This window comes from Ostrea edulis, chromosome 7 (assembly GCF_947568905.1).
Source record: "Ostrea edulis chromosome 7, xbOstEdul1.1, whole genome shotgun sequence".
NCBI lineage: Eukaryota > Metazoa > Mollusca > Bivalvia > Ostreida > Ostreidae > Ostrea > Ostrea edulis.
In genome coordinates this window covers 32324046-32348121 of record NC_079170.1, presented here as the reverse complement: position 1 = coordinate 32348121, position 24076 = coordinate 32324046, and the positions used below count along the sequence as shown (strand labels likewise).

Sequence of the window (24076 nt, the reverse complement as noted above, 5' to 3'; positions counted from 1 at the left end):
GAATTTAGAAAATGGGGACCCGGAAGTGCCAATCTGAGGACTTCTGTGTAAAATTAGGGGACCCAATTCCTCATAAGCAAACAGAATTGAGGACCTAACCTCAGTCGTTCATACACAGAGAGAAATGGGGACCTATTCATGAATTACAATTTTGGGGTAGCATGGACCTATGAATCATACATGTCATTAATTTTATTGACTGGGTTCTAGGGCAACATGTGGTTTGTCGGACCCATAAACCAAACTGTTTGCTTGGGGTTGTTAAGGCAAACAGTTTGGTTCGAAGGACAAAACACGTTTTCTCCGAGAACATAGTCAAACAATGTGTTGTCATACCTTTTTAGTTTTTATTTTATCATATCTTGTGATGGTTTCCATGTTTGCGATCGTTGATTAGATAATAACTTATCCCACCTACAGTGTGTCGGAAAAAAAGTCACAGATCTCCAATATCTCATCGACTGAGGTACAATAGCTCAATGAGCTGTTCAACAATTACGATTTCATCAGAAATGTTAGACTATTTTAGTTCAGATTTATTTGAGAAATAATTTTTATAGGTATGACAAAAGATTTTGCTAGGGGTCCGATGAATTTAACATCAAAAACAAAAATGGCGAGAATCCTGATCATGACTTGGATGCGTATATGGTAACCAAAGCCGAATCTGTTTAAAACTCCGAGAAGCTTCCATTTGGTTTTGACGTTGAGATTCGAAAACAGATTGAGAGTAAAAAAAAAAAAAAAAAGAAGCAACCAAACAAAAAACAAAAAAAGTTGGTCATTTTGCTTATTCATAACTTTGGATACAGTGCAGCTACACTTTTAGTTGTACTTCATCGTACACAGGTACATGGTCTGTGCATGGCGAAATAGGTCTTTTACTTCTCTATGTGTATTGTAGATTGATTTCATTCAGGGCAAAGCTTTTTTATGTCCACAAAACGAAATCGTAAATTTATGCTACAAATATATGTTTAAACTGTACTATGATGAAAAATTAACAAGCCAATGGTCAGATTGTATGCAGAAAATTTGACTATAAATGTGGATCCAGCAGGAATTTGCGTTGGAACGGTGGGAGGGGGGGGGGTTAGAAGTGGCACTGTTATATGTCAAAGTTCCTGGGGAAGCTCCTGAGAATCAGCGATGATTTCATTTTGACACAAAAAATGACAGTTGACAGTTAAAACTGAATGTTTGAAGAATAATGAACCCTGATTTTTATTTTAAATGAATACTCTGTGCATTCCTAGTTTTGTAGTCAGTTAAAAAAAGGGTTACATAAAAGTAAAACCAAATTTCTATTATGTACCAAATTGTGCGATACTATAATAGTAATAATTCATACACGCACTGTTCTCTGACGTATTCCCTTTAAATAATTATAAGATTGTGATATTGTTACGGGGTTTTTTTCCAATCAGACTTATCCATGCAAAATAGTTAAGTATGGCTCTATTTTTCCGGTATAAGACCTGCTTCAAAAATTTAAGAATTTCACTATCACAAAATTATGGGTATCATACAGAATCAGAAGCATGGTCTGGTATTTTTATCCCATGAAACATCATCCATGCAACTGAGTTTGATTCAGGTAGGGCCTATACAATTATATATTGGGAATAAGACACAATCCTGGAACTTTAATCTGCTCATACATTTAGAAAATATTTTGACACTTGACTGGTACAGTTAAACCCGAGAGGTATCATCCATGCATCTAGGGCAGAGAGTTACTTAGAAATAAACTGTTTAAAAATCTTTTTCCCCACTTCGTTGAGGTGAGCTAAAAAATTCCCTTGATTTCACTCAGCCATTATGAGTACCATAATTTTTGAAGGGTCAAAAATGTTAAAATAGTATTACAAGGCAGGTAGCTTAATAGTGTATATCTATCATAGGGCATTCGCATGATCGTTGAAAAATAAATAAGCATTCAAGTCAAATATTTCATGTGAATATTAAACAAAACCTTCATATATTATCAAAACATATTTGACAGCCCCGTAGGAAGCAGGTGGGTTGAGGGGGGGGGGGGGGCAACCAAATATTTTCAGAAACTACCAAGCAAAAATTTCTTGACGAGAAAAAAGAAAAGAAAAAAAGGTAATCTGACACTATTGTTGTGGGGGCACAAGCATCAAGGAGCTAAGTTTTTCTCTAGTATAGTATATATCGGCAAGATTATGGGGGCACGGCCCCTTGGGTTTCTACGGCCATGTTTGTAGCACCCGGTATCGTAATTAATGTTGTGTACTTGAATAAGAAAAAACGTACATTAACCTGAGGACCTTATACACATTGTACACTTACACAAAATAAGAGGTTCAGAAACTTGGACCTTGTACACGCGGTTAAAGTTTAAGGGGAATTACACAAGATAAAGATATAGAAACTGAAGACGATATATAACCAATGAATGTTTAAAGACTTACACAAGACAAGGGTATATATAGAAAACTGAGGACCTTTAACACAAGGTAAAAGTTTGGGGACTTACACATGGTAAGGGTACCTACAGAAACTGAGGACTTTATACACAAGGTAAAAGTTTGGGGACTTACACATGATAAGGGTACCTACAGAAACTGAGGACTTTATACACAAGGTAAAAATTTGGGGACTTATACAAGAGAAGGGGGATATAAACGGGGGACCTTATACGCACGGTAAAAGTTTGGGGACTTACATAGGGTAAGGGTACCTACAGAAACTGAGAACTTTATACACAAATAAAAGTTTGGGGACTGACACAAAATAAGGGTATAGAAACTAAGGACCTTATACACACGGTAAAAGTTTGGGGACTTACACAAGATAAAGATAAAAATAGAAATTGAGGACTTACACAAGATAATGGTATATGTAGAAACTGAGGACCTTATACACATGGTAAAAGTTTGGGGACTTAAACATGGTAAAGGTGCCTACAGAAACTGAGGACTTCATACACAAAGTAAAAGTTTGGGGACCTACACAAGGGTAGAGAAACTGAGGACCTTATACACACGGTAAAATTTTGAGAACTTACACAAGATAAGGGTATAAATAGAAATTGAGGACTTACACAAGATAAGGGTATATTTAGAAACTGAGGACCTTATACACATGGAAAAAGTTTGGGGACTTAAACAAGAGAAGGGTTTATATAGAAACTGAGGACCTTATACACATGGTACATGTAAGGGGACTTACATTAAATAATATGGTTTAAACAGAAACTGCGGACCTTATTTACACTGAAAAATTTGGGTACTTGAAAATAATAAACTTATATTCAATTTAGGACATATTACAGTACATGCACTTGATAAAAGTACAGTAAAATGAGGATCTCATACAAGGATATGGTTATTAATTAAAATTGGAGACTTAATCAAACTTAATTGCACCTTTTTTACTTTAAGAAAAGTATGTGATACTTTGGAATTTTTTCATGTAAAATCAAATCATAGTAAAACTTCCTACAACACCTTCAATGTTTGCTACACACGTCATGCAAGGCTTGTGAAGCACTGTTCAATCATGCGAGTTCCTTCTATGCAAAGTATGTATTTACATAGTGATAGATCTGCTGCAAAAACTTCACCCTGGGACAGTGCTAACTATGACTCAAATACAGAGCGTATATCATATTTATTCCTCTTTTAGATCCATGAGCTACAAATTGACTGCATGTCCCTTATTCACACCAGACACCATTCTCCCGGACCTGCTCACATACTGAGGTATTAAGTTATTGACTGACAAAAAAGTACTGAACCATTCAGTCAATACAAGCAGTTTAAGTAAAATGGCCTATGGGTATCATGCTTAAATCTTATGATTTAAATGTTGTCTGATCTACTAAGAAACAAAATGTTTAAATTTAGGTAAAAAATCAAAATTTATTATCAAATTAATTGATAAAATTCTATTACAGTTTCAGTTGTAAATACATTATCTAATACTTCTGATGTTCATTCAAGTCAGTTGTGTTCGTAGATACTCGACCTTCAACATAGCATGAAAACAAACATTTATTACAATACTATAAAAAGTAAATTTCCAAAATACCTCCAGACAATTTTTTTCTTTAAAATACATGTGTTAAAGAATCTGTCTTTAAACTCATCATCATTCATACAATTGTCATCATTTCATTTCAGATATAAAATTATATCACATGACCAATTGATCAATATTACATGTACATGTAATATGCAAATTAACATATTCTCTGCATTTTGATTAAACAATGTGCCCATGGGTCACAATGCTCACCTGAGTAATTATGACCATTCTTGTTTTTAATCAAAATATTTTTTTCCCTACATATTCCTATGAAAAACTTTATTTGATTACTCATTGTAGCCCAGGAGGTAGTGGGGGGGATTCATGACTAGAGCAAACTTGAATCTATGCTTACCATAGGATGTTTCTATATAAATATGACTAATCATTACTTTTTTATTCATGGGGAAAATAATTTTAAAGAATTTTGCTATGTATTCCTGTGTAAAAAAAAAATTGACCGCCCATAGTTGTCCCACCCTACCTCAGGGCCACAATTGGACCACACTTGATTCTACACTACCTGAGGATACCTCCATATAAAATGAATTATCATTGCTATGCTGTTCTTGAGAAATAAATTTTAAGGATTTTTCCTATGTATTCCTAGGTATTGATAGTTCATAATGGCCCCACCCTACTCCCAGGGGTCATGATTTGAACAAACTTGAATCTACACTACCTGACGATGCTTCCATATAAATGTGACTGATTATGACTCTGCTGTTCTTAAGAAGAAGATTTTAAAGATTTTTCCTATGTAAAACTTTGATTGCCCATAATGGCTCCACCAATACCCCGGGATCATGATTTGAATAAATTGAATTTACACTTTGTCAGAAAGCTTTCATTTAACTTCCATCTTTACTGACCCAAAGGTTCTTGAGAAGAAGATTTTTGAATGACAACACCCAATTTTACTTTTTCTTAATTATTTTCCCTTGAAAGACGGTGTGGTCCTTCATTTGCACAAACTTGAATTCCTAATTTGTGCCAAGTCTGGTTGAAACTGCCCCAGTGGTTCTGGAGAAGAAGATGATATTGTAAAAAGTTGATAATGACTGATTGATAGATTGATTGTATATTGTTTTACATCCCGTTTGAGATTTTCAGTCATATAGAGACCTCACCATATACCAGCAAAGGGCTTCAAATTTAGACCTTTACTCGGAACTTAGGGCCATCGAGCAGTGAGGGATCTTTATCATGCCAACACCTGCCATGACACGGAACCTCAGTTTTTAAGGTCTCATATGAAAGACCTGAAACTATTATTTCAATGTGTTGAGCGCTTGGCCATGGAACAGTTGCTACCTATTTCTTATTGACTCAGGTCAAGTCGCAGCAGGGATTCGAACATCCGACCTTCCGGTCACAACAACGACAGACAACAGACAAATTTTGATCAGAAAGGCTCACTTGAGCCTTAGGCTCATATGAGCTAAAAAGCTGAAATTTGTCAAAATCTATTTTGATAATGATTCAACAAATTCTTTTATGTACAATTTATGTAAATTGTAAGAACTGTAAACAAAAATATCATTTTTCATACAGATACCATCAATTCTAGTGAACAATCAAAGTAGTATCGAAATCAACATTTTCTCTGTTTTTTAATTAGATTGTAGACTTAGTCTCTTACATTTCTCCAAGTTCTTTTTGAAAGGTTTTTATCTTTTTTCAAAACATTTGTTACATCATTTTTCCCAGGTACCTTCAACATGGTAATAAAGTGTGAAAAATGTTTGTGAATGGAGTTCATTTCAGATGAAGTTCATGGCTTTTTCTGTAACTTCTGTCACTTAAATGAAGACTCATCCATTTCTCTGGAGCATCCGCTATCAGATACCGTCTCCCTCTTCCCTAAAATCAAGTTTTCTGACTATAATTTTGGTTGGTAGTATGGTATGTGTATAGATATTGCAAATTGCTCAGAAAGTGGTACATCATGACTGGCTAAATATTTTGAGAAGAGTGAAGTGATTTTTATCATATGAATGCGATTTAGGAGAGTGATTGTTTACATATTTATCTGTACTAGTAATAAATACTTTCATTAATTGAATGGTCTGTGTACTTGAGTGGTTAACTATGCACAAAGTTATATACTTTGTTCTACTAGGAATTTAATCTCAGCTCCCCAATCTCCATTCAGAAGACTTTTGTGTGAAGTACAATGTCTTTCATACTGGCAAAGTTCACTCAATGCAAATAACTTGTGTCCTGAACTAAACCTTGCTCTGTTCTTGAGTATAATCATCCTGATTGCCAGTCACAAACTCCATTTCAAGTCTTGAGAACTACACATTTCCATGTATGTAGTCCATGTTGGGCTTATGCTTACAATACCAAGTAAAGAAACTTGATGCTCAAAATTGTTTCATGCAGTGTGTATACAGTACCTGGAGTCACAGTTTGGAAATTCTGGTTGTCTTGACTGTCATCTATTTCCTCCTCACTCTGATCCTCATCATCCACACAAGAACTGGCATCAATATCCTTTACTTCCTCTGGAAAAAAATGCAACTTAATTTTAAAAACACAAATATTTAAACCAGAATAGAAAGTGCCATTTTATGATAGGCACACATATTCATAGGTCAAAACCTTTGTAATGTGAGGTATGAGCCTCCACCTTTTTGTTTTAAGTTTGCACAATTATCATAGGCCTTGGATCCCTGATTTGATGGCATTAGTAATGAAAAACAAGAGGTTCTGTGAACAATGCTCACTAAGAATACCCCCCCCCCCCCCCCCGCTTACCCCAATCTCCCAAAGGGTGTTGGTAATAGGTATAAACTACCACTTTACTGAGTGTAAAAAACAAATGGCATGACAAACCGAACCATATTGCTACTTCGATGTCCAGTGCACTTGACCTTTGACCTTTTGACCCCAAAATCGATAGGGAACATCTTCATCCCATGGGTAGTCCATATGTATGATATGGTGACTGTAGGTGGAAAGGATAACGCTTTAGATCCCGGAAACCATATTGCTACTTCGATGTCCAGTGCGCTTGACCTTTGACCTTTTGACCCCAAGATCGATAGGTAACATCTTCATCCCATAGGTAGTCCATATATATGATATGGTGACGGTAGGTGGAAAGGATAATGCTTTAGAGCCCGGAAACCATTGCGTCTACAGACAGACGGACAACCCGATTCCAGTATACCCCCCCCCCCCCACAACTTGTTGCGGGGGGGGGTATAATATTAATTTTTACAGTTAGTACTGCCAAGATAAAAGAAATGCTGTGGTCATAATTCTACATTAAAACACTGTAAGTATAGAAAGTATACATATCAAACTTCCACAGGGTGAATAAATACATGTACAGTAAAACATCCCTAAAGCAAAATACCAAGGACTGACCATATTGCTCTCATAAACGTAATTTGTCAACATGGTTTACAACGAAACGGAATGAAAATCACTTTGCTTTAACATGTTTAATGACCCTCTCTACACTGAACACTAATTTCAGGGTACTTTTATGTAGTTCGACCGATCCACCATTTGATATAAAATAGAATAATTTGCAATCTGCATTCTATTACATAATTCATAAAGATTAATTCAAGCATTCTAAACACTATATTAGTCCATGATAGAGTAATTAAAAACTTAATTTACATGTATTTTTCCCATTTGAGTTAGCAAAATTTGCCATTTCAGCAAGTTTGTTTACATATGCTAAAGTCATAGCCTAATGTAGCAAGAAATGAGGGATTTCATTGGATGACAAGAATGAACCAATTACATCACTTTGGAATGTAATGGTTTGGACCATGTATATTTGCCTGGATAGGTCAGTTGGTAGAGCACCTGCACTAGTGATGCAGGAGTCTCAGTTCGATACCTGGTCCTGACATACATTTTCTCCTTTCTTAGTACGGGAAATTCCCAATCTATTTTAGTCTAAAGTAGAAAAACTATGTGAAACCCAATTTTTGTTTAACACAAGGTAGTAAACAATAGATTGTCCATCTAACCAACAGTTCTGACACACTGTAGAGCACCAATTTTTTTTGACACCTTAATTTTGCAAGAAAGTCATATGGTATTTATTAGCAAGACAAAATTTTTATAGAAATCTGTATATTGTTGAAAATAATCCTTAACATTAAAAATACATGTAAGCAGACAGTCTCAAGTCATTACATAAAAATAAAGCTCTAAAGAAAAAGAAGTGATTTGCAGCAGTAGTGAAACAGTGAAAATTTCATACCAGCATAACATATATTCTAAAGAAAGCTATTAAATTAGGGTTTGTTTGGGTAACCATAAACAAATATATTCACTTTTCGTTATAGGTCCAGCAAATTTGCTGTATGTATAAACACTGTACATTGACCATTTCACAACTTCTGAGCTTATGTATTCATTCAAGTTTCATATAAGTTAGAAAAAGATGAACCCTAAGATGAAATTCAGTAAATTGCTTCTAAACTGTTGTACTCAGGTTGTAACCATAGTCTTAAGTTAGCATATTGAAGATAGATAAATTATAAATTTGCTTTTCTCTGAGTGTTAAGTTCAATAAAAAATTCTGGTGATAAGTTTCAACAAAACAAGAATATAATGCACAAAAATAAGACCTTTCCATGGATTTGTATTTTTTGCACTTCTTTTGGACGTCTACAGATAAAAGAGTCTTGCAATCGATATCTTATTTTTGATTCAGCTAACATGAAATATAGCATTGCAAATGAGCTGAAGTTAGATTGAATCATTGTCGGAAACCCACAGTTGATTACCCTTCGTTCCTCTCTCCATCACCCGTGGGTCCATTCATTCCTACTCGCTCGTTCTCATGAATAATTAATGAGGCAATTTGATTGGGCGCTCATAGAAAACCCTAAGCGATTTGTCCAATCAAAAAGACGCTTTCACCCCAATTTCGGTATAGATTTGCTGTGGTAGCAAAGTTAAGTTAGTGCTACGTTTAAAAACAGAAGAGTTCCATTGCTATAACGATTACTTTGATTGGACGATATTTTAAAATATTTATTCGTTAGAACGAGCGAGTAGGAATGAATGGACCGACGATGAGATTGAATATTTACATGTGTATATTCATCCACCTCAAATCACACATACACACACAAAAAAAACAAGTATGCAAATATGGCTTCATTACCTTTCTTCTCCAAGGATTGATGTTACCAGGCCCATAATCATACAACAGTTCTGTATCTGGAGGTATTGGTTTTAGAGAGTAAAAGCAAATAACTGGCTTCTCATCTATCTCAATGACTTTTGGCTTACAATTTGGATGAAGATGGTCATCGTTTAACAGGCGTCCAAACGAACCGTCTTCCTGTGAAGCATCAACCCTTAATAAAAAAAATTGCACCATAAAATTCAGCCTAGCTTGCATGACTATGATTTTGTCACTGGAAAATGTTGATGCTGTTAAATAATATCATAAAGGCAAGATTTCTGGAGCTACAATTCACTTGTACATGTTGTATGAACTACATGTAAATTATAAATACATTTGTATTTGAAATGATTTGAAAACAGGATGCAACTTGGAAAAAATCTTGCAGATTATTTTGCACAAATACTACAAATAAAAATATGGTTTTCAAACCTGTCTTTGCCCTGAGTAACCGAAAGTAGCAAACTTGTGACGAGATCAACAGTTTTAGACATAGTCTGACACTGCTATGTAATCATGAAGATTTCATATAAAATTTTGAAAATCTTTTTTAATACTGTACAATAAAAATAAGACTTTTCTTGTTGTTTTTTTAAAGATAAATTTCAATAATTCTAAAGATCATTAGCTTTTGTATTGTACGTATGGTTCAAAAGCTGATGTTCAAGGTGTCGTATTCGAAACACCAGCTACCTACATATAACTTGTATGCAATTTTTTTCACTAAAAGAACTTTAATTCTATGAGGAAACCCTACTTGTATACATAATATTGCTTGACTACCTTATGAATTTCACCTCAGTAGAAGACCGATAGGATTAGTTCATTGGACATGAAACTTGTGAAGTTGATATCAAATAGACATAAATTAGGATGTAAAAGTTCAAGTTTTTGACCTGCTTAAGGCAAGGTTTACGACATTTTGATATGTGGCGAACAAAGTCATGTTGCATATTAGTATGTTCAGTAGGAATTATCTTTTAAAAATTGACTTTTTAAAAAAAATCGCCCGTGTCGTTTTTTGACCAGATGGGCTTATTTTTGTGATGTATTACATTTTCGGGATCTTTGTACAAAAGGGAATACTAGTGGTATAAAAACTACACGAGGCAAACTTATGGGGTAAAAAGCTGGTAGAATTTTTGAAAAGAGTATTATCTATAAGATTATCCTAATTGGTAGAAAAATGTTATTTTAAAACTCAAAAAATAGCACTTTTTATATCCTGAATAAAATTTAAATTGGTTATTGTCATGGCAACAAAAAATGTATATTGAGCAGCTTTATAAGGTCTACGTCAGAAAAAAATTACTTTAAACATATTTGGACCATAAATATTTGTCTTTGAGGATACTATTCACAAACAATGATCGATTATAACAGCATCAAATTAAATCCTGCTTTCCCTACTGAGCAAGATTCGCAGAGATTACATGGTCACAACATAATTTTAATGGTTCAAATTAACCGTAGCGCATACTACATATGTATATATAAAAATCAGAGCTCCAGATAATTTTTTACCACAAAGAGTATTTACCCCCTGATTTTCAAATCAATGGGTATTTTGCTTTTGAGAAAAAGTCAAAAGAGTATTTTGTTAATTTACTGATTATCTGCTGTTTGCCACTAATACAGAATTTGATCACTTAGTCTAAATATAACCAGATATTATAATATATGACTGAGTGTCTGGCATATCAAAATTTAATACCTAAACAATTTTCAAAATCCCAATGACAATGAATCTCAAATACATCTATGAATTAACATTTAACAGAGAAGGTTTTTGGTAAGAATTTTTAGCTGGTTATTATTTATATTGCACAATTTCATTAAAGAGTTCGGGTCCCTAATTCCCATATTTGTTTTCCTGTACATTTTGGTTTTTTTAATTGCATTCATGAAGGCAAGCAATTATCATATAATGTGATTACAAACACACATAAGACACTACCCCAAAATTTAGTTAAATTTGACTTAAATTGTGCTTACTTGAACTTGATTAAGTTAAACAATTACATTGTATTTTATGAAATGTAAATTACTTTGCTGGTACAGTAGCAAAGGAATTCTGGGAAGGTTTCACACAAAAATTTGCTTGACAATTAATGTATAGATTTCAGTTTGAATTTCCTGTTCTTACACGATTGTCTATATTGAGCTCGCTTTGCAAGCGGCACGTTGCGCCTTGCTACGCTTGCTATTCTTATATGTTCCTGCTTTTTACAGTGAATAAAGCTCATATTATATTTATATCCTTTTCATATCAACAATTGTGACATCACAAGGGTTTTAATGAAAACAATGTAATTGATAAAGTCACATGAAGTGGATTCGAATATCTAACAGTATAAAAACACAAACTAAAACACTGTGTAAATATGGGATAGCTGAATAATGAATTTTACCCTAAAAAGTAATCCAGATAAAGATGAAAATTGAGCTCATTTTCTCAACGTTTTTCTCCCTTCGAATTTACACACCATGCTGACATTAAGAACTCTCGGGATTGTTCATAGTGAATTCACTGAGTTCGAGTAACGCCCGTGTTTATCTTGCTACATTGTCATTACATGGAAACGAATTCTTTTGTTAAACTGGGTCCGTAGGACAATATCATTTTAATGATAGAATGTTCCATCTATCTTCTTGCATGCCCTCAAGGGCCTAAATTTGGTCTCAATAAATCTTATCTTATTGTACCAGGACAAGGCATTTCATATATGCCTGATTAATTGTTTTCATTGAAAAATATCCTAATATTTGTTATTCATAATATATTTATACATACAATATGGCGTATTATGGGCACAGCATTAATTGCATCTTATTGCTGAAAATGGACACTAACATAGACCTGACCTAATCTGTGAATTTTAAAATATGCCTTCATTCACATGATATAAGATTTATACTGCTTTGTCTTAAATGATTATTTTATAATTTTTATTTCCTCCATTGTACAGCTTTTTGCTGACCTCATTAATGGGTGCAGATTTATCTATTATGCCCGAATAAAAGTCCATTTAAATGTAAATATCTCTTACTACATAACTTCACCAATCTTTCACAAGAAATTACCCATACCTTCACCTAGCCTGTCAGCTGTCAAGGAGAATACGCGGGTATTAAAATGAAAGTTGAATGGGGAGGTGAATACCGATCCCGACCAGAATCAAGACGAACAAAATCAGAAATTTTACAATAATAGGGGAGAAATTGAGGCGGGCGGGGATGAGAATCTATAATTTTTTTTATCATGGTCTAACACATCTATGGCGATTGACAAGAAATTGCACGGATGTAAGAGAGTATAAACAAGATTACAGCACTGCAGAATGACAAGAAATCAAACACTCGATGCGCATTTTCAACACCCATAATATGCCTTGTAAACTCAATCAGCTGTTTACAGTGGTTTACACAGGAACTTGGACCTACGTTAGATACCACCACACAAAAAGAAATCCAGAGAAAATTAAAAATTTTAGGACTTATGAAGTATTCTTTTAACATTAGTTTGAAAATAGTTAATCTAGAGCATTATTTAGTTAATCTAGAGCATTTTAAATATAATATTATAAGTATAATCTAACATTAACAAATGTATGTTACCATCTAATATGCATCATGCAGCTTATCATAATCATCCTGAGCGTGTGATCCCAAGAATAATTATGAGAAAAAGAATTCTATATGTCGGAACTTGGAATTTTTTTCCGGTTTGAGAGAGTTTGTTAAAATATTAGCGTTTTGTTAATAATCAAAGAATACAATGTTATGAAATGGCAGACAATTAATATTAACACACAGCTTTAGGCTAGTGAGACCACAATGAGATATTATTCATTTATTAATCTTAGGAATTGTGTAGAATAAAAGAAAAAAAGAAAAACAAATGGTTGTAGCTATATTATTTATAATTTATATCAGTGATTTGATCACTTTTTAAATCATTGAATGCATTGCTGCAGCACTAGCATCCCTAGTATAAACAACCTGAAAACATTTATTACAATTATTTTAGTCTTAAGCAATAGAAAACAAGTGCGTTATAATTGAGTAACAATGAAGTACGTTGATGTTTTATTAAGTAAATCCCTTTTGGATTTTCTTATTTTAGAGCTCTGTGTTTTCTGAAACAAAATGTGCTGAAAATTAATGAAAATTTGCGGCCTAAAAATGAAAAAAAAAATCCATAAAAAAAATATCGGATATGGGCATAATATTTTGTGACCTTATGTGACCTTTGTATATGATATCCCATAACTTAAAATCAATATTCATTTCATAACAGGGATGACAACAGGTTTCTAATGATGAATTATTGCATCATTCTTAGGAACACCACAAACAAAGAGCAAAGAGGGGTCTGATCCTATCTTGTCCTTTTGTTTGGTAGTGCCCCCCTTCCCCCAGGAAAAAGCCCCCCCCCCTACCCCACTGAAATTGCTTTCTAAGGTCCTGATAAGGTCTGCAAATTTTAGACACAAGTCAAAATGACATGTTCTATTTTAAGCATGCGTAAAAATAAGTGAGAGGAAGGACTATATATAGTAATAGGTAGATGAATTAAAGAAGAAAAGGGGGATAGACTCCGATCTCAAGTTTGGCTTCAAAAACCTACATTACGTGTACTATTTTCCCGTATCTCCAATTAACGGGGACCAAATTGATTTATTATAATACTTACAAAATCTCATATTGCTATGACACATATGTGTGCACATTCATATCGTTTATTATTTGAATTCTAAAATATTGTGAAATGAATGCACTTCCCGGAGTTTGAAATGCGTTCAAAACATACATTGGATTGCGAGGTCGTTTTTGGTTTTCAATTGTAATTTATGCATATGCTTAAATACAGATAATTTATATAGAAGGTTCTCTCGGCTATATATTAGCATATCTATTATGATATCACATGACTTCGTTGATCACCTGACGGTCATTTATAATTGTTTGAAGTGTTTCACATAAATCGCTTTAAAATAGCGCAGTAAATTTAACAATTATTTTTAACTTTTTGTTTCATAAATGAACTCATCGTATCCTTGTGTACCGAAATGTGCTTGGGGAAAATGGTAGTATTACTTGCGTCCAAAATACACGTATTTCATGAAGAGTTCAACTTACCGACACACTTACCTACACATTTGAGGGTAATCTGTATTCAAGCAAAGCCATCACACATTTACCCGAGCAAGATTCGGATAGAGAACAAACCCATCTTACGATTTCCGTAAAAGATCTCAAATGAATCCTTATAAATTGCCGGCGCTAGACTCTTTTATAAACATATCATAAATTTACCTCTTACCACTTGTATAAATCAGAGTATATTTCAAAAGTATATTTTTCGAAAGCAGTTTAAACACGCTGAATTTCAATCAAGGGTAATGAAACAAACTATTTTAAATATTCGCACATATAAGATATTAAAATACAATTCAGACACGTGGATTTTGCAATAGCGTTCTGACATCTTATAGGCAGTTTGAAATAAGGTCTACAGTTTTTGACACTCTCCCCGTCATAACAGCTCAAGTTTGCAGTGACTTGACGTCATTTTCCATTATGACGTCATATATTGGTAGTTCGGAGGAGTAAAGGCATAAAGTGCACTGTGATATTCTATAAGGGAATCCTTAACCTACCCGCGTAGTATACATTGTGTACTATTTGAAGGGAAAATATTAACCAATATGTCTGTCTTTTCATTTCAATTGAATTTCTAATATGCAGCAATCGTCAATGACCCCCCCCCCCCCCCCTCACACTTGCACTTTAAAATAAGATATAAGATTCTTCACATCATATTTCATCAAACAAGTAACAAAACATACCCTTTTCCAGCGTTTCTTTGATATAGAAAGAATCCTTATTGAAAGAATCCAGAATTTCCTGCCCAGCCTTTCTGCGTCTTCTTTTTGTCATGTTTGTTGACTCCCGCCTCAAAAAATTTATACTTCCGTTCTCTTTACACATGCGCATGCGCATATTACATGTGTGTATCGTCAGAGGTGCGTAAACGAAGATGGCAACTTCAATCCACACAGTATCTGTGTAATCATGTGTTTGATGAAACCCCGAAAGTGGGACACGTTATTTTTTTTTATTTTTCTAGAAAGTAGACATGTTATTTATTTGTTTTGAACGATAAAAGAGATTGGGGACCTAAGTCAAGTCCCCAAACTTGTTGAGGCCCCCATTTTAAGACTTTCGTATCTGTAGCAGGTCCCCAATATGGCAGAATCACACACACACACACACACACACACACACACACACACATATATATATATATATATAATGATATTTAATATATTCTTGCAGATGTATTAAAACAAATATAACATTTTATTGTGACAAATCTTTAGAAGTGAAGATGATGGAGATACAAAACAACTGCGATCAGGTGAAGCTTTTTTCTACCTTGTATGTCAAGTTGAATGCCAAAGTTGTTCTGATGGTTTATCTGACAGATAATTCGGTGAATGGCAGCCGAGGAATAGTGAAAGGTTTTACAAAGAAAACAGTAACTGTTTTATTCGAATATATGGCAGACACAGTTACTTTAAAGAAGCATCTATTCGTTGTGTATGGTAGGAATTTAAGACGTGATGTTGCTAGTAGACATCAAATTCCACTAAAGTTTGCATGTGCTTTCACCGTCCACAAGGCACAGGGAATGGCACTGCAGCATGTAGAAGTGGAATGCAGAAACACGAATTTTCATGGACAATTGGGAATTCCCATTGGAAGAGTAGTGTGTGTCGACGGGTTGTGTGTGTTCAATTATGGAAAATGTCAAATGAGAAAGCAAGCAGACTGTATAACTACATTTCATTCCTCTGAGAGTAAACAATTCCTACCTGGTGCAGAGTGCTGTAAGCAAAAATGCCTTGAAATTCCTGACATTTCAAACACCCAGGTGAATGCATGTGTTCAAAGAGAGAGTGAATCATCCGATTCGGACCCATTTGATGATGAAATCTTGCAACCTATAACAGATACACGTGACGCAAATCTGCAATTGGGCGAAATGTTTTAGGTTTAGCATCTCTTATTGAATCTTGGATGTACAAAAATCCACAAACACAGAATCAGAAGCCGCTAAATGAAGATCTTCATTACCTACTTGCACACAATGCAACGACTGTTGATGTTAGTAAAGGTTTGTGGAATATGATCCTCAAAGAATTTAAGGTAAGGTTTGCGACATTTTGACATGTAGCGAACAAAGACATGTTGCATATCAATATGTTCAGTAGGAATTTATCTTTTAAAAATCGGCTTTTTACAAAATCTCGCCCGTGTCGTATTTTGACCAGATGGGCTTATTTTTGTGATATTTTACATTTTCGGGATCTTTGTACAAAAGGGAATATTAGTGGTATAAAAACTACACGAGGCAAACTTATGGGGTAAAAAGCTGGTATCATTTTTTAAAAATTTAAAATCTATAAGATTATACTAATTGGTAGAAAATTGTTATTTTAAAACACCAAAAAATAGCACTTTTTATATCTTGAATAAAATTTAAATTAGTTGCCATGGCAACAAAAAATGTATATTGAACGGCTTTATAAGATCTTCGTTAGAAAAAAATTACTTTAAAAATAATATTTGGACCATAAATGTTTAAGAAAGCATATAGAATTACTACCCACCGGGCTTTGCTTCCATGGTAACAGATTGAAAAGACTATTTCATTTATGCGATTTGTCACTTTGTTTTATAATTGTCCAACTTTTGAAGAGTGCATTGGACATTTTCATGAATAAGATACAATTCCAGCCCCAAAATGATATTTATATTTATTTGTCAAGTATTGTAGTATAACATTTATTAGAAATTTTAAAGATGTTGAGGGTTTTTTCCCCTCTAAATTCAATACAATATAATATTTTCAATATTCCGGCGGGTTTTCCACGGTCCTGCTTCGTCATAAATTCCGTGTTACATTAGCCCGAACCTGTCTTATATACTACATATTTGAAATGATTTTCCTCTCCTTGTTCCATTGCTTGATGTTTGTTTACAACTGTAACCGGGACAATATAAAGTATAAAGTCCAGTCAGTGGTGGATCTAGAGGAGGGAGGAGGGTAACGTAAAGTTAGTAAAAATGACACTAATAAATCTGTTTTATGTCGACTTTATACAAATGTTCCTCAAACAAAATTAAGACTATTTTAAGACGTACTAGAGAAGATCCCTTTTTATTTTTACATGATCAGATCAGTCGCCTTTTCTACATTTCAAAGTTCATGCGATAAATCGCTCTGTCAACGCATGTAGATGTCATAGCATTGAAATATGAAGTGCATGTAATTAGAGAGCATTGTCGGGTTTATTTTAAGACATGCTTGTGAATGTCATAAAAATTCTTAGCTTTGTGAATGTCGAACCTTGTCTTTGAGGATACTATTCACAAACAATGATCGATTATAACAGCATCAAGATAAATCCTACCTTCCCTACTGAGCAAGATTCGCAGAGATTACATGGTCACAACATAATTTTAATGGAAATTAACCTTAGCGCATACTACATATGTATATATAAAAAATTGTAGACTTTCATAATATCAAAGAAAATAATTCATAAATGTTCATTTGAGAAACATTATTATTATTTTGTCATAGAGGGTTACACATACGCCACTTGACACTGGACAGCGGTAGTAGATAACAAGTAAATATCATGACATTTTCCCTCGATTCAACTATGATGTGATGCTTTTTTCATTATGACGTCATAAAGCGCGAACTGCACTGAGGTATATCCAGAGTTATTTCCCTGTTGTTACAAACCTTACCTTAAGAACACTGTGCTTGAAGACAAAGAATTTCAACAGGAGGTGACACAGTTCATCGGCAGAGACTCTTATAAAATTCTTATAGAAAAGCTGTTTGATAGAATTGACATTTCTAGCAGACACTTCAGGGCTGCATACAGCATTGCGGAAGAACTGAGGAAGAGGATATTACAAGAAAGAACCCAGGAAATTATTCAAAGGAATAGAAATGTGATCCTAGAGGGAAAACATTACAAGTCCTCGGATGCGGGGAGAGCCAAAATCAGATACAAACCTGGATACTGAATTGGATCATTGAAACACAGAAAGAAAGAAATTGTCAAAGGAATTCGTACAAACATAATAATAGAAAAAAGTAAACTTAACTGATAATGAAATACCATGCTTGGAGGAATTGGTTGTTACAGAAGGGGAAATCATAGAAAAGACAGTAGAAATTTCTTCTCTGATGAAAATTCAGAGGAGACAAAATGTACGTCATGGACTGACTAATAATGACTGACTAATGTGACTGCTGACTGTTTTGAATTCTTCATTGAACTGAATAAGAAAAAAAGAGATCTTGAGACACTTCAAAACCTGAATCTGTACACAACTAACTTATATGCTTTATCTCAGCTGAGATAAATGAGTCAGAGTACATTCAGGAGAAATGGAGGAGTTTGTTTACTGATGTGTATGAAATATTTAACATAGTATCATCTATTTTCAATGAGGTTTTGTCAAAATATCCGAGAATGTCTTCTAATCAGTTCATGCGGGAGTGCAATCAACGTTTTACAGCTGAAACAGAACAAGCACACCGAAAAAAAAAAGTTCCGCCAAAAAAAAAAAAAGGAAATCAGAGTAATCAGGTAAATTGACCTTTCAAAAGTGCGTTTCCGATAAATCTGCTGGAAAAAATTCTACCCATCATTACCTTTAAAGTTTGTTGGAAAGTAGTAGTTCATTCACTCTTTGCAGTTAATTATAGAAAAGGGAATTAGTTTTGTTATGCAAGGTATATGACATTCACAGTTCTCAATTTAAAACAAAAACTGCATTGTCAAACATTCTTAAGGATACTATTCTGAGTTGTGATGAAATGATGAATCCGAGTGCCCTTGAGGCATCTCCAAGTACAACTTCATCAGATACCCATACAGAAACTGGAAGTACCAGCTATAGCATCACTTGTACACAATCGAAGGAACGAGTTGCTGTGGTTACCCAACCATTAACTTCAGCAAGTGCAGACAAACCAGGTCAAAAGGGAAGGAAGAAGATTTGCTCATCTAAATCAACATCATCAGTGGGTGATGAGAAAACCAAGTCTAACGTGCAACCAAGTGAAAATTTGCAGGAATCGGAACAGACCATAACTATGGTTACACCTCGATCAAGGTCAAATAAATCTGGACAGAAACGTCGGAAGAGGATTTGTTCATCAAAGGGAAAATCTATTGCTAAAAAATGTAAAACTGTGAAGTGGCCATGTGGTATTTTTGAGAAAGATTGTATATCTGAAGTTGTATGCTGTGAGTCATGTGATACATGACATCATTTTAACTGCCTTTATATTGATCAAGATGATCCTGAACTACAAAATGGGGAATGGTTTTGTCCAAAATGTAAGAAACTGGATTTGTAATTATCACCATTTAGAATTGACAGTGGGTGCTGAGAAACTTTACAAAGCAGGTACATATTATATTGCTGGGAGGGGGTACTTTTCATGTTATGAATATTTTTATAAATTGCTCGAACTAATTCTTTAATTTACCCATTGAGCCCCTTCCTCACACTTTGATATTTGTTATGTTACCTGAATCATTTAGGTGACCTAGGTTATCATTCTTCCTCCACCGTCAAGCGTCGTCCATTACCAATTTGACATTTTAATTTCTTGAAAAATGGAAGGCCAATTGTTTCCATGTTTGTTGTAAAGCTTCTTTAAGATAAGTGGAATGTAAATTGTAAATTTTTTTGTCATAGCTCCCTCAGAGCCTCATGGGTAGGTCCAATTGAAAAAAATGCCAAATCTTGAAACATCTTTTTATCCACTCCCCAATCAGCTGCGTTCACATGTTACCTGTGGAAAAAAATTCGGGCAAGCAGGAAGCGCTTCATAGCGCGGTATCCTTTTAATTTGTTTCCCTACTTGTCGGGTAATTTTAAAGCGTAATTCGAAACGGTAGCAGATATTAATTTATTTTAAAAAGTTATTAGAGATAATCTTCAATTATTATATACATAATGTGCTGTTTAATTACTTTATATATGTGAGACGCTGTATATATGTATATCACATATATACTGATAAGCAGTTGCATAACTTTGACGTTACATTGAAGATAGTGAGAATAAAACACCCTAATTTTGAAGACATGGTATTTTAATACTATGGGATATAAAAAGAAAAGATAAACGATAACAAATAGCACAGATCCTGGGTAATATTTCATATAAAAATCAATCATGTTTAAGACTAGGCCATATCTCATGGTTTGTGGGTCGAATCCTTTGAGGTAGCGATTTTTAGGATTCTGGATTCCTCCCTTGTGTAAATATAGAACAGACGATGTCAAATTTTAATAAGACAAACATTTCGCGAGGAGCCCCTGTGGTGGAAGCGTATTTGGCTGCGTGTCGCCATTTTGGACTAGGGTAACGTACTTTACCCTAGTCCGTTTCTACACAGTGTCTCATGGGGTACGGAAATGGATAGATTGGGTTGCAAGCCTTGTTATATATTCTGAATCAGTGGGATAAGACATTTTTTAAAACGTGGATAAATTAGTGTTATGTGATAATGACACGTGTATTTAAGCTTTGTGAACATGAAAAAAAATGTTAAAGACAACACATAGATCAGAGAGAAATATTCATTCGAGTTTCGAATTTCCTCAATTGTGTACATATACACATGTAAGTTATAGTGCAGTATCCTTGACTCAAGCGCCTATGGTTAGCAGTGACAACTATGGGTAGAGAATAGAAAGAACACATGTGGTTTAAAGCCCCTCTATGGATGTTCAATATATTGTGATGTATGTTCAATATATTGTGATGTTCAATATATTGTGATGTATGTTCAGTATCTTGTGATGTATGTTCAATATCTTGTGATGTATATTCGATAATCTTGTGATGAATATTCAATATCTTGTGATGTATGTTCAATATATTGTGATGTATATTCGATAATCTTGTGATGTATGTTCGATAATCTTGTGATGTATGTGCAATAGTTACATTATGGGTAATATGATGCAACAGCGTACTATTAAAGTAAGGACGATTTTCATTGGTTGGAAACAACGAAAGTATCCGGTGATACGCAATATGATACACTAGTATGTTAAACATAACACCGTATGACTTCTTAGGACTTGTCAAAGACAAAAGCACCTGAAGTATGGATACTGTTTACCCCCCCCCCCCCCCCCCCTGTTATTTTTGCAGTAATGATTTATCCAAAATGTGTTGATTCCATGTTAATCTCATCCTTCTTTCGATTTATGTAATCGTTTCACCCTTTTTTTGTAAGCTATACAAATTGGCCTTCTACCGGTATACACATTTCAGAGAAATCATCGCAGCAAAAAAAAAAAAAAAAGATTATAAAAGGGAGGGGGTAGTATTCATATTTCAGGGGCCTGTGATCCTAGAGTCAGAACTCGGAGAGAGGGTGGTGTTAAATTAAAAAGTTTGGTTTATGCCCTACTGTTTCTCTCCATATGCATACTTTGAGCTGTTGTCAAAGTTTCATATGTATCTGTTTCATTTTATATAATATCGGAATAATTAAATAAATCCGTCAAATGATAAAGGCATTTTTAAAATCACTATGACAATTGATAACCATACTCTAGGATAATGAAATGTACAATTTTAGCGAAGGGTTTCCTGCTTCATTCAGTTTCAATTTAATATCATTAACTTTAAAGAAGAATTACGTTATTCTTGCATCGCCGCATACTTTCGCTATTTCCAACCGATGAAAATTGTCCTTACTGTAACAAAACGCTGTTGTGTCATATTACCCACAATGCAGTTATTGCACCTACATCACAAGATTGTCGAACATGCATCACAAGATTATAGAATATACATCACAAGATATTTAACATACATCACAAGATATAGAATATACATCACAAGATATTAAACATACATCACAAGATTATTGAACATACATCACAAGATATTTAACATACATCACAAGATATGTAATATACTTCACAAGATATTGAACATACATCATAAGATATTGAACATACATCATAAGATATTGAACATACATTACAAGATCTTGAACATACATCACAATATATTGAACATACATCATAATAGTATCGAATATAGAAAAGTTTTACACGCCATACACCTTGGTGGGAAACATCTCTTGTACATGTTTTTACACATAATACCGTGTATGTGTGTACCTACAACAGGGAGTGTATTATGTTTAAAACAATAATTATAATAATTCAAGAGCTTATTAAGTCAACAAGTTAAACATCTTGTGTTTGATTTATCATTTTCATAAAGTGTTGGTTATTGACCGCAGCACTCCACTCCTAAATAGGGAGGACTTCTGGCATTTTATTCTAAACTAAATATTTGTATTTTATTAGTTAGATTAATAATGAGATGACCTTTTAATCCCATTAAGTTCTCTGTTAGCCTTTTAGATGTTTCATATACATGTATGATGAAGTAAATCTATTAATTCTTTACTTTAGATAGTATACCTCAGTTTTCATTGGTTCTGTTTCAATATTTCTTTCAGTATCTCTTCCAGTTCAACACTAATCCGCAAGTACGGACTTCCGCAGAAATCCATCCCAAATGAGGTAAACCTTTTATACACACTGCATTCGTTCGCTTTCAAATTTGATATGATACATACATGTAAATGTGTATTTTATAGGTGTAGAACTGAATTCAAATTATATTATCTTAAAAATATCGAGTTGAAATAAAAGCAAGGTCGATTTAAAACGTCTTTGTTTGCGAAAAATTGTTGAAATAAAATTATCGTATCTTTTACAATGTTGGGTTTTTTGGTGTTTTTTTTTTTTTTTTTTTTTTTTTTTTTTTTTTGAGGGGGGATATAATTTAATTGGATATAAAATTAGAAAGGGCAAAGATTATTGTTCTTTTTTCCCCGTATGTTATTCTTTTTTTCTTTATTTGTGAAACAACATACTGTTACACCCGGGGGGGGGGGGTATGGGGCAGGAAATGGCAAAGCTGGAAAATGGAAAAAAACGATGGTTTCCACAGGCGATTGCTTAATATTTTTCATGGTAAGTCAATGGTTTTGAAATAGATATGCATTAGTATGGAGTATATGAAACGATGGATTCTATGGATTATTTATTTCCCGTTCTCTCTGTAATATCTGCTTCCCTTGTTCATAATAAGCTTTTTCATTTTCCAAAATGTTGACCTTCTCAAAACATTATTGCGTACACTATTTTCCGTTTCTTTCTCCGTTCTGTATTTTAGTAACACCCATAGCCAGGGCCTGGCAATCTGCACTATTACCTGAATGAAATATCTGATAAAGCAGCGCATTAATAATGTTTACTTTGCCCGTGTTATCGACATGTACGGTTTGAAAACGAGGACGCCCAAAGATCAATTTACATTCATTTGTTAAAATGCTGTCATTTCATGAACATTTACAGGTAAGGGAAATATATATTGAATTTGGTATCTCAAAATATAAACCTCTACAAATGTAGAATTCAACAAAAAGTTATTCAAATAAGACATCCACTTTCGTTTTGAACATAGAACTGTAAGTGACCTATGGGTCTCCGAATCTCCTCTCTGTCTGTCCGTCTCTCTCTCTCTCTCTCTCTCTCTCTCTCTCTCTCTCTCTCTCTCTCTCTCTCCATTTCCTATAGTATACACCAAATAGGAGAAAACATATTGATGGTTTCCAAGAAAAGCTAATAAAATGAAAAATCGTTCCTGCGGAAATAGGAATATGAATATATGTAACCAATATATTTAATTTTCGTTTCA

The 24076-nt window shown here is 34.0% G+C and overlaps 1 protein-coding gene, 1 long non-coding RNA gene and 1 pseudogene across 2 annotated transcripts in view; 2 read left to right on the top strand and 1 right to left on the bottom strand.

The window, feature by feature from the left end:
• Positions 1-3624: 3624 nt before the first annotated feature.
• On the bottom strand, positions 3625-12405 carry LOC125667181 (uncharacterized). Its single transcript, XR_008796863.1, has 4 exons — positions 12317-12405; positions 9203-9398; positions 6459-6566; positions 3625-5919 (listed from the first exon to the last, which is right to left on the bottom strand). It is a non-coding gene; the product is annotated as an uncharacterized LOC125667181 (long non-coding RNA).
• An 892-nt stretch (positions 12406-13297) lies between these two features.
• Positions 13298-19592, top strand: LOC130048642 (uncharacterized; annotated as a pseudogene).
• A 1986-nt stretch (positions 19593-21578) lies between these two features.
• LOC125656879 (uncharacterized) overlaps positions 21579-24076 on the top strand; it is a 29279-nt gene continuing 26781 nt past the window's right edge. The window contains exon 1 of the mRNA XM_056144014.1: positions 21579-23733. The gene's annotated coding sequence lies outside the window, so the exon portion shown is untranslated. The remainder of the gene's footprint in view (positions 23734-24076) is intronic.